At 35.4% G+C, this 12,816-nt stretch overlaps 1 long non-coding RNA gene across 1 annotated transcript in view; it reads right to left on the bottom strand.

Annotated features, from left to right (window-relative positions):
* Nucleotides 1-12,343, bottom strand: part of LOC138947382 (uncharacterized) — a 40,882-nt gene extending 28,539 nt beyond the window's left edge. The window contains exon 1 of the long non-coding RNA XR_011449645.1: nucleotides 12,215-12,343. This is a non-coding gene — a long non-coding RNA (uncharacterized lncRNA). The remainder of the gene's footprint in view (nucleotides 1-12,214) is intronic.
* Between the last annotated feature and the right edge of the window lie 473 nt (nucleotides 12,344-12,816).

The following is a 12,816-nucleotide window of genomic DNA, read 5'->3' as shown; positions in this document are numbered from 1 at the left end:
ACCGATCTCACCCAAATTGTTTAAAATATGAACAGCTAATGAATTGTAAATCTAAGATAAAACTAATGAAGCTAGCAAGATTTGTAGCCCATGTTATGATTTTAGTATGTTAGCGTTATATCTAGTTTCTTTATTGGTATGTATATTATATATATGTAATACATGCTTTTGTTTTGTGTTTTTACAAAAGATGCATGGCATAATGGTATTGCCAATTTACTTCAGCTGTATATTATCGTTGTCCGCTTAATGTATACATATTATCTGCCTGATTTCTTACCTGATTTTGTTAAACCTATTTTTCTTTTTGTTTGCATGTATGGAAGTGTATATTGCCAATTTAATTTGGTCGTATAGTATTGTTGTATTTGTCCGCTCAATTTATATACATATATTAACTGTCTGATTTGTTACCTTTTTTTGTTGTTAAAGTTATATCTTTGTTTCAAAGCCCTCTGGGCCCAAAACAATAAAAGACTTGACTTGACTTGTATGTGTGACAGAGAGTCCGTGCTGAAAAGGGGCTCTAAGCTCAAGGGGAAAAAGTTCTCATTGAAAACGGACCTCCCCCCTCGCCTTCGCAGAATTCGTGCCGAACTGAGATCGGAAGCAAAGCAAAAGAGAGAAGACGGGAAAGTGGTGCGTGTTGTCGAAAGGGGGAAGGGGGTGTACTTGCAAGAAAAGCAAGGCAATATGTGGAAGACCTTATAATCTCACGAATATTCTTGTTTGTCACATTGAATTCAACCACAATGCGTAGCTTTCCTACGGATCTAAATCACGATAATCTAGTCTGATCGGTAAAATACAATCAGGGGAAAGAACTGTGATCGCTAAAACTGTATGCGCATACTCATGAGTTTCTCCCCCATGACCTACTTTTGACGGTCCTCTTGTTTTGCTGATGAGTTGTTTGTTTGTTTCGGAATTATTATACAGTACTATGTGTTGAAATAGTGCGAGCATAAGAGGTCATGGCATTTTGTTTTTTTCTTCTTCGCTGCAACAGTACATGTTTTGTTTTATTGCTACATGCAAAGCCACAAGTAAAGCCTTTGTTTTTGTGACACAGAAAAATGTACATTATACAAGCAAACACACACACACACATGCAACACACACACGCATGCACACACACACGCATGCACACACACACGTACACACACATACAGAGAGAGAGAGAGAGAGAGAGAGGGAGAGGGGGGAGAGAGAGAGAGAGAATGATAGGATATACAGTGAAATTGCAAATGTCTATTTTGAATCATATTTTCAGTCTACATTTTTATCATTGATTGGTGACTTTAAAGATACTGGGAATAAATAAAATTTCTGGTAAATGAAGGTGAGATGGGTATGGGTTGAAATCTGCCCTTAGAAATTACATTACGTAGCACGTGTCTGCTGTATTACCATTCTTAAAAGAAAACGGTCTAAAATGTGAACCATTGTTCAGAAATTGGATATGTACCGCTTGTTTTTTTTGTGTGTTGTTATTCATTGACAGCTTGTCAAATGAGATGCGTGAGGGATTGATGATTGTGTTCCAAGTGCTGTTATATTCTGATAAAAGAAATTTGCTAAGAAAAATGCGAAGTATTACATGTAACTGACAACTGATGGTACTTCATTAGGGTGCACACACACACAGACACATACTCCCACACACATACATACACACATGTGAGTACATGTATTGAAACTACCCATGCCTACAGTGAGTATGTAATGCAAATGATAACCGACAACTGTACAAGAGAAATGAGTGTCGACTGTTGATGATGAATGTAAAAATGAAAACCTACAACTTTTATTGTGGACTCTGACTGTGCAAATGAAAACCTTTAACTGGACAATTGAAATCAGTGTTTATTGTGGACTGTGGCAGTGCAAATGAAAAACTTCAATTGGACAATTGAAATCAGTGTATATTGTGGACTGTGGCAGTGCAAATGAAAAACTTCAACTGGACAATTGAAATCAGAGTTTATTATGGACTGTGGCAGTGCAAATGAAGAACTTCAACTGGACAATTGAAATCAGTGTTTATTGTGGACTGTGGCTGTGCAAATGAAAAACTTCAACTGAAATCAGTGTTTATTGTGGACTGTGGCAGTGCAAATGAAAAACTTCAACTGAAATCAGTGTTTATTGTGGACTGTGGCAGTGCAAATGAAAAACTTCAACTGAAATCAGTGTTTTATTATGGACTGTGGCAGCGCAAATGAAAAACTTCAACTGGACAATTGAAAACAGTGTTTACATTTATTGTGAACTGTGGCAGTGCAAATGAAAAACTTTAACTGGACAGTGTGTATGGACTGGGACTGTGCAAATTTATGAAAATCTTCAACTGACAATTGAATCTGAAATCAGTGCTTCTTGCGGACTGTAATGGTACAAATGAAAACCTTTTTATAACTGAAAAGTGAAATCAGTGATGGTTATGAATTATGATTGTGCAAATAAAAACCTATAACTGTTCAAGCGAAATCAGATTGACTATTGTCTAAGATCATACAAAAGGAAACCTATAATTGCATGTGAAATCGGTGTGGAATTTTGCAAATGTATATATATATGTGACACCAGTGTATCCCCCTTGTTGTAAGTTGTGATTTGTGTAGTATATTGAGACTAAATAAAAATGAATGTGCCACACATACACACACTCTCTCTCTCTCACACACACACACACACACACACACACACACACACACACACACACACACATATCACAGCCTATAAAGACATAGGCACCTACCTAAACCTCAAAGCCCAAGTCTGATTTAATGTTTCTGTGCTAAACAGTCACACATTTGTTAACCAGCCCTGTAAGGTGCTGCCTGTCTTTTTGTTTTTCTGTTTGCCGACAGCTAGCGAAAGAAAATTGAAACTGATGTTTGGTTGATTGATTTGCCTCTGTACTTGGATAAATAATGTTAATTCAAAGAAACACTGAGGAGTGTTAATTGGTAACAAATGGCAATAAAACAAGGAATAAAGTTCTGTTTATAAATGTTAACCTGTTTGCTAAACTGTAGTTTTAAGTTTTGAGTTAAAACTCTTCATAATTTATCGATTTAAAAATGTTGTCTTTTTATTTGATTAGCAGTATTGTACGTAATCTGAGTGTGCAGAGGCACATTACAAACGATAACACGCTTTTCATTGTCTGATAACTGGTACATACATCATTACATGTAGTTTCTAATTCTAGTCTGTTTCAACATTGTCTTTGAAATTTATATTCTGTTTTTGAACCCTAGTTTTCTAGTTTTGTTATAGTTCTGATTAGCCCTTGTATAGATAAAGGCAGGTGCTTTTTATTTTATTGAGTTGTGCTGGAAGGAGTCTTGAGTGTTCTTATTGATTTGATATATTGTCTGTATGTATTTAGGATGTCAGGTAGACATTCCTTTTTGTTTTGTGCTATTTTGTGGTTTGTGTTGAAAAAAACAGGCATTATTGTTGAACATTTTGCAGCATTCAGGGTGCATCTGGAAAACAAGACTGAATTTACTCTATGTCTAACGTGAAAATTGCTTCATGTAATGTCCAGGGGTTGAATAATTTTCAAAAACGTAGAGATGTTTTCCAATTTTTGCGTCAGAAGAACTGTTGCATTTATCTTTTGCAGGATACGCATTTCGAAGAGAAATTTGAAAAACAGATTAGAGCTGAGTGGGGTTATGAGTGTTTTTTTGCATCATTTAGTTCACAATCTCGAGGTGTCGCAATTCTTTTTAATAATAATTTTGATTTTAAAGTTACAAAAGTAATAAAGGATATCCGAGGCAACTTTCTGATTTTGATGATCAAAACAATGAATATAGAATTCATTTTGGTAAATATTTATGGCCCCAATAATGATGATCCTGAATTCTATGATAATTTGAAAGACAAAATTTTATCATTGCAAAACCCAAACATAATAATTTCTGGTGACTGGAATTTAGTTTTAAACCCAACATTAGATTACTGTAATTATAAACACATCAATAACCCGAAAGCAAAAGAAAAAGTAATGGACATTGCTTCTGAATTGGATCTTATAGATGTGTGGAGAGAAATTAATTCAGAAATACTAAGGTATACTTGGAGAAGACCCAACCCTCCACAGCAAGCAAGATTAGATTATTTTCTTGTTGCAGAAAGCCTTGTGACACATGTTAAAGACAGTGACATTCTTTATGGCTACAGAACTGATCATTCTTTAATTACTTTAGAGTTGGAATTCAAAAAGAAAACTCGCTTTAAAAATTTCTGGAAGTTTAATTCATCGCTGCTGCGGGACAGAAAATTTGTAGATAAAATCAATGAAACTATTGCAAAAATACAAGAACAATATTCGGCGCTTGTTTACGACAGAGCAAATTTACAACATATTTCAGTAGAAGAGTTAGAATTTACTATATCAGACCAATTGTTTCTTGATACCTTACTCATGGAACTTCGCAAAGAAACAATGGAGTTCAGTGCAAAAAAGAAGAAGGAAAATAACAATAAAGAAGAAGAATTGGAAAAAGAAATATTAGATTTAGACAAAAAAATACACAAAACGGATAATGAGCTACAGATGCTACAAGAAAAGAAAAATGAGTTATTAAATATTAGGAAGAGTAAGATTGAAGGTATTTTATTACGCTGTAAAGCAAATTGGGCCGCAGCAGGAGAAAAAACTTCTAAATATTATTGTAATTTAGAAAAAAGACACTTTGTCAGCAAACAAATGTTTAAATTAATAACAAAAAATGGTTCATGCATAGAAGATACTGAACAAATGTTAGAAGAAACAAAGCAGTTTTACCAAAATATTTATTCTGAAAAAGATGTAATTGATATTGACATAAATGACTATGCTCAATCCCTTCCAACACTATCAAAGGTTGAGTCAGACTCCCTGGAGGGTATGATTACGTTAGAGGAAGCCTCAAATGCATTAAAAAAACATGAAAAACGGGAAGAGTCCTGGCACAGATGGCTTTACAGTAGAATTTTTGAGTCACTTGAGAAAAAGTGACTCTATGTAATCGGTCAGTGTTAGTCTGTCCGGCCGGCCGTCCGTCCGGCCGGCCGTCCGTAGACACCACCTTAACGTTGGACTTTTCTCGGAAACTATCAAAGCGATCCGGCTCATATTTTGTTTAGTCGTGACCTCCAATGACCTCTACACTTTAACGATGGTTTCGTTGACCTTTGACCTTTTTCAAGGTCACAGGTCACCGTCAAAGGAAAAATTAGACATTTTATATCTTTGACAAAGTTCATCGGATGTGATTGAAACTTTGTAGGATTATTCTTTACATCAAAGTATTTACATCTGTAGCCTTTTACGAACGTTATCAGAAAAACAAGGGAGATAACTAGCCTTTTCTGTTCGGCAACACACAACTTAACGTTGGGCTTTTCTCGGAAACTATAAAAGTGACCGGGCTCAAATTTTATGTGAACGTGACTCCCAGTGACCTCTACACTTTGACGTCTGCTTTGGTGACCTTTGACCTTTTTCAAGGTCACAGGTATGTCTTGAAGGAAAAAAATTGAAATATCATATCTCTGAAACTATTCATCGGATTTGATTCAAACTTTATAGGATTATTCTTTACATCAAATTATTTACATCTGTATTGTGTTGTGAATAGCAATTTCTTCCTGTCCATCTGATGCCTCATATAATATTCAGAACTGCGAAAGTGACTCGATCGAGCGTTTGCTCTTCTTGTTTAAATTCTTCTGGAAACAGTTAGGTGGATTAGTGGTTAGATCTCTTAACGAGGGTTTCTTGAATGAGCAAATGTCAATAACTCAGAGGGAAGGCATTATTATCTGCATACCTAAAGGTGATAAACCCAGGGAATATATTAAAAATTGGCGACCGATATCACTGTTAAATGTTACGTACAAAATTGGTTCAACTTGTATCGCAAATAGGATCAAAAAGGTACTTCCTGAATTAATAAATTTAGATCAAACTGGTTTTGTGGCCGGAAGATAATTATATTGGTGATAACCTAAGGTTAATCTACGACATGCTACACTATTTAAAAGAAGAGAATTTACCAGGTTTAATAGTCTCACTTGATTTTGAAAAGGCTTTTGATTCAGTTAACTGGAATTACATGCATAAGGTATTAAAGGCTTTCGGTTTTGGTGAAGATATTTGTAACTGGATTTTGGCTTTTTATTCAAATTTAAGTGCTTCTGTGATTGTCAATGGTAAATCATCAACTCGATTTCCTATAAAACGTGGTTGCAGGCAGGGTGACCCAATCTCACCTTATTTATTTATTTTGTGTGCTGAAGTGTTAGCCTGTAAAATTAGGGAAAATAATGATATAAAGGGCATTCAGGTTAATAACACAGAACATAAGATAAGTCCTGTATCAGACCAATTGTTTGATACCAGGCCCGGTAGCTCAGATGGTAGAGCACTGGACTTGTGATCGGAAGGTCGCAGGTTCGAATTCGGGCCGGGACGGACACGGGTCAACTTTATGTGCAGACCCAGAGACGGAAGCCATGTCCCACCCCCGTGTCATCACAATGGCACGTAAAAGACCTTGGTCATTCTGCCATAAGTGCAGGTGGCTGAATACACTTAAACACGCAGACACCTGGGTAGCGCGACTCCGTTGCTGCTAGCTTTCCACTGGGAGGAAGCGACCCGAATTTCCCAGCGATGGGACAATAAAGTAATGAAAAAAAAAAAAAAAAAAAGTCAGTTTGCATATGATACAACCACATTTCTTGAAGGCTCGAATCAATCTTTTGTGGAATTATTTAATACTCTTGATGTATTTGCTTGTATTTCAGGACTTAAACTTAATTATGATAAAACTTGTAATGTTTGGGCAGGCAGTGAACGAAATAACCCTGCTCAGTTTCTTCCACATAGAAAAATGACTTGGAATCCAGAAAAGTTTAAGATCCTTGGACTGTGGTTTACAAATGATTTGACAAAAATGGCAGAAATGAACATGATGGATAAGTTCAATGAAGCCAAGAAATTATTCAATATTTGGATGAAACGTTCTAGTACACCGTTAGGCAGAGTTGCAATATTGAAATCATTAATACTGTCAAAACTGGTCTATTTGTGGATTCTGCTTCCAAATCCACCAGACAATATGATTCAACAGTTGCAGAAGATGTGTTTCGATTTTGTTTGGGACGGAAAAAGAGATAAAATGAAAAGAACTATTGCAGTACACTCCGTGCAAGAAGGAGGTATATCTATTCCAAATATAAAAACATACATTATGTCTTTAAAATTATTGTGGATGAGAAAATTTTTTCTTGGTCCCAAGTGGAGGGAAATTCTCTTGCGCAACTGTCCGGAGGTTGAATCAGTCCGAAATTTCGGACCCAAAATATTAGCAAAAACAAATGTCAATCCTTTTTGGAGAGATGTTTTTGAAGCATATTTGGAATATTATGGAACATTGGAAGTTACAACTAAAGATGAAGTTCTTGCAGAACCTCTGTTCTTCAACAACAAGTTTAAAATTGGTAATAATTCCTTTCATTATAAAAATTGGTCAGACAAAGGTGTTTTTTATGTGAAAGATTTGTTACAAGAAAATGGAGTGTTTTTGGATGTGGAAAGCTTTAACACAAAGTATTCACTTTCTGTCAATTTTTTGGAATACTATGGATGTATTAATAGTATAAAATCATACTTGCTCAAACATAACACTGTTGTGGAAGATAACCAATGTATGCCCTGCATAAAGGCTATTAACTGTATTACAAAGGATTCAAAAGGATCTAAGGTGTTCTATGACGTGTTGATAGGTAAAGCTTGTATTCCAAACGCATGTACAAACTGGGAAAAAATACTAACACAAACACCAGTTGAATGGCCAAAAATATTTAACGTTACTAGGAAAATTCTAATTTATGTAATTTTTGCAAAGTTGAAAAAGATTCGATTTACCATTACTTATGCAAGTGCCAACATGTCAGAACCTTTTGGGCTGAGTTTGAACAATTTCTAAAAAGGAAATGTGACAACTGTATTAGACTAAACCTTACTGATAACTTGATACTTTTTGGTTTTGACAGTAACATAAAGACAGATCAAGGCTTTGATTTCATACTCTTGAACGCTAAATTTTTTGTTTATAAATGTAGAATCAATAACATCAGACCATGTTTACGTGTATTTTTGAAAGAATTATCTTATCTACATAAAATTGACCAATATGTTTACAGTATTCATATGAAACAATATCAGTTTACCCTTAAATGGGCTCCATATAATGCATTATTAGCTGCCATATAAATTATGTATCATGTTGTTTTGTCAAATATTTATGTACCTTGAATTGTTTGACAATTAATTCATGCATGCCTGAATAAAAAATGTTGAAGAAAAAAAAAACTGTTATGCAAACCCGAAGGTTTCCATGAACATACAGACAATCGGAAACCACCAGACCCCATCACAAACAGAATTCCACAAACCACAGGTGTTGATTTGTAAAGGCCAACAACCCGGGTGCAGAGTCTGCTGTGAAAGGAGCGGTAGCCTCCCCTGTCACAATCGCCCCCGTTTGAAATGAACTTCGTCCCGAAGTTCCGAACCGGGGGACCACTGTCCATCCCAAGTTCGCAGAATGGGAACAGCACGAAAATGTTCAGTGGTCATATTATGCCATTACCTGAACATATCATGCCGAGTCCCATTCCTGCTCGCAAGCGCCAGATGTAACCGAGTGCCGAAACACTACGATCACCTCGGGAAGGGAAGTGCAATCAAACAAGATTGAAAATGTTAGGGCTAATTTCTTAGCCCTATCAAAACATGTTCATGGAAACCTTCGGGTTTGCATAACAGTTTTTATAGGGCTAAGAAATTAGCCCTAGCATTTTCAATCCTGTTTGATTGCACTTCGCTTCCCGAGGTGATCGTAGTGTTTCGGCACTCGGTTACACAAGCAAGCGGAGACTTTTGAATCTATAGGCACGAATAAATAATAATGGTGATAATGAAAAAAAAAGAAGAAACAAAAAGATTATATACTATTAATTATTTTTGGTATTACTATCATTATTATTGTTAACATTTTTTTTTTAAAGCTGAAATTGAAAGTTATAAGATAAGATAAACAAGTTGATATTTATTTCGAAGTAATTTCAGATTGTTATATAATTTTTTTTATCTACTTTGATTTTGTTTATTTCAATAAAAAAAAAGTGTGACCATTTGTTTTAAAATTATATAAATGTAATGGAAAAGAAGAATGTAATGGAAACAAAATGAATTTTGCTTTAATGAGGGCATTATAAATAGCTGCTAAGGAAAACATGAATAGATAAGAAATAGTTATTAAGGAACAATTAAATATGTAAGAATTGTTTGTGTGTGTGTGTGTGTGTGTGTGTGTATGTGTGTGTGTGTGTGTGTGTGTGTGTGTGTGTGTGGATAAAATAGGCTTTTTTATAAAAAAAAAACCAAAAAACAAACAAACCAAAAACCTTTTTTTTTTGGGGGGGGGGGGGGATTTTATTTAATTCTTTCTTTCTTTCTTTATTTGGTGTTTAACGTTGTTTTCAACTATTCAAGGTTATATCGCGACGGGATTTTATTTAATAAACCGACTGACTGTTTTATATTTTATGTAACAGGCGAAACACATATTCCATATCAGAGAGAGAAAACTGTCAAAAAATCAAGCATTGAGAATAATAAATGTGTTACCAAATGTTCACGAACATTTGACGGCTGCAACAAATTATTGAAAGGTTGAGAAAGTGAGCTGGTGATTATCAAACATTTTTCTGCCACAAGCAAAGGTCGGTCTTCAATGTCAGCGCTGGGCTAAATTGTTCGCACCCACCGTGACAGAGTCCGACCGTTGAAACTAATTCTTGTGTTGAAATGTAATAGAAAGTCAGTTCTAGTAACAGAATGTACATGACATGTTTTTACATTTAGTCAAGTTTTGACTAAATGTTTTAACGTAGAGGGGGGAATCGAGACGAGGGTCGTGGTGTATGTGCGTGTGTGTGTGTGTGTGTCTGTCTGTGTGTGTGTGTGTAGAGCGATTCAGACTAAACTACTGGACCGATCTTTATGAAATTTGACATGAGAGTTCCTGGGTATGATATCCCCATACGTTTTTTCATTTTTTTGATAAATGTCTTTGATGACGTCATATCCGGCTTTTCGTGAAAGTTGAGGCGGCACTGTCACGCCCTCATTTTTCAACCAAATTGGTTGAAATTTTGGTCAAGTAATGTTCGACAAAGCCCGGACTTCGGTATTGCATTTCAGCTTGGTGGCTTAAAAATTAATTGATGACTTTGGTCATTAAAAATCTGAAAATTGTAAAACAAATATTTTTTTTTTAAAAACGATCCAAATTTACATTCATCTTATTTTCCATCATTTGCTGATTCCAAAAACATATAAATATGTTATATTTGGATTAAAAACACGCTCTGAAAATTAAATATATAAAAATTAATATGAAAATTAAATTTTCGAAATCAATTTAAAAACACTTTCATCTTATTCCTTGTCGGTTCCTGATTCCAAAAACATATAGATATGATATGTTTGGATTAAAAACACGCTCAGAAAGTTAAAACAAAGAGAGGTACAGAAAAGCGTGCTATCCTTCTGAGCGCAACTGCTACCCCGCTCTTCTTGTCAATTTCACTGCCTTTGCCGTGAGCGGGTGACTGACGATGTTACGAGTATGCGGTCTTGCTGCGTTGCATTGCGTTCAGTTTCATTCTGTGAGTTCGACAGCTACTTGACTAAATGTTGTATTTTCGCCTTACGCGACTTGTTTATCATTTGTAATGTTATTTTATTGCAGCTTTGTCATTGCATTTGTTTTAATCTTACTTCTGAACATTTATTTTCACATTTGAAACCAATTGATCGGTCGCACATTCGCATGACACGTGGTTCAAATGACTTGAACATGCACGTATAACTTGCGAAATATGTTACAGTTAGCGAGGGCGTCTTTAAAGTGCGAAAGCAATACACTGAAACAGTCAATAAAATGTGTCGTTTTGTGTTGCAAAACCCACTAAAACAGCATCAAAAACAAGAGAGGTAAGTTGTTGGAACGTTTGGTATTGACAAAACAATACGTTACAGTCACAAATATATCGACCGAACGGTCTTTTAAGCGCACAGACAAAAATTAGTAACTAGAACTCTCTTGATAGAATGGTCAAGCTAACTTCGCAACAAGCGGCCGACCATTTTTTATCAAGCTAAGTTCTTGTTACTAATTGTTTGTCTGTGCACTTAAAAAAACCTGTTGGGTCGATATATTTGTGATTGTAACGTACTGTTTTGTCAATATCAAACGTTCCAACAACTTACCTTCTTGTTTTTTGATTCTGAATTTGGGAACGTTGACAGTCTCACTGTTTTTGGATTCACTAAAACAGCATACAAACCAATCTTTTGCGGCTCCTGGCAAGAAATGTACGTATACGTTTGGCATACCAAGGCATCATTGCTACCTGGGATATATGAGTAAAATGGACTGCTCTAGAGTGTAAATTACTTTTTCTACTCATTAACCAAAAAAACAACTTCTTTACTTTTTGAATGTTTTTACAATTTTTTTATTAGGTGTTGACGGTATCCAAACAATAATTTAGACACGTTTATTAAGTACAATCAAGTTGTTAAATAACGCGAAAGGAGACTGTGTGTTGTTTCTTACTATATGAATTAAACACAATATTTTCTGACTATATCCCTCCCCCCCAAAAAAAACCACAAAAAAACAACAACACACACATTATAAACAACACATAAAAAAAGCTCTGTTGGGCTGACAAAAGACATACACATTTGAATCTTCAAACCTTGCATATTAAGATAGATATGTGTTTTCTTTACCTAAGTTGCTTGCAGGCTTTTTCTAGCCAATGTATTTGGTTTGAATCTTTCAGGCCGTTTGATTGACTTAATTTTTAATGTCGCAATCAACGATTTGTGTTTTACCTCTACGTCACGGTGTTTTCAAAATGTTGTAGCAGTATGTAAAAGTGCTATAGTTGTCCAAAGACAGGCATGCTGAGCTATTCTTACCGTTGCTTCCTCTACTTCTAACTAGTCAGAGATAGTTCGCAAACCTCTCTAATCTATTTGCATATCAAGTAAATAGTGCAATATATAAAAACAAAAACAAAAACACAAACCTACATTTACAACATACAAAGATAATCCCTTTACCTTCAAAAACACGTATTCACTGTCACCTTGCAGTAAAGCTCTAATGAGAATGCTCTGTACCTTTTCTTTACATAGGCGAACTGAATTCAGCCCTGCGTCACCCACAATACTCCTGAGCTATATCATTGCCGCGAGACGAGGCGACATGCCGTCATAGCTGATAAGTGACCAGATATGGTTGGCTCAGCGGGTCAAAAATGCCAAACGACAAGACCTTTCAGAAATAAGATCTTATGTGTCTAAGGCCATGATGGAAATAAGGCCTTGAAATAAGGCTTTAATTTTATTATCAAGGCCTTATTTATTGAGCCATATTTTCCTGCCTCTTGTATATTATTATAATTATTATTATTCAAGTTATTGAGACATCACAGTGCGAGGGATTTATAGAGCAAATCTAGAAAATGAATAATTGAGCGAAGCGCCTAGCGCTGAGTTAAAAAAATATTTTCAAGATTTGGTCTATAAATCTTTTAGAGCACTGCGATTGTTTAAATAACGATATTATCAGTAACTACAATAGATTAGAACGTTTGACATGGCACATTTTTCTGCGGGCGTTTGGATAATTGTGTGGACAGGTCGAGTTAGATCTACTTTTG

Source organism: Littorina saxatilis, linkage group LG14, assembly GCF_037325665.1.
Source record: "Littorina saxatilis isolate snail1 linkage group LG14, US_GU_Lsax_2.0, whole genome shotgun sequence".
In the NCBI taxonomy this organism is placed as follows: Eukaryota; Metazoa; Mollusca; class Gastropoda; order Littorinimorpha; family Littorinidae; genus Littorina; species Littorina saxatilis.
Note: the sequence above shows the minus strand (reverse complement) of the source record. Positions and strands in the feature narration are given on the sequence as shown.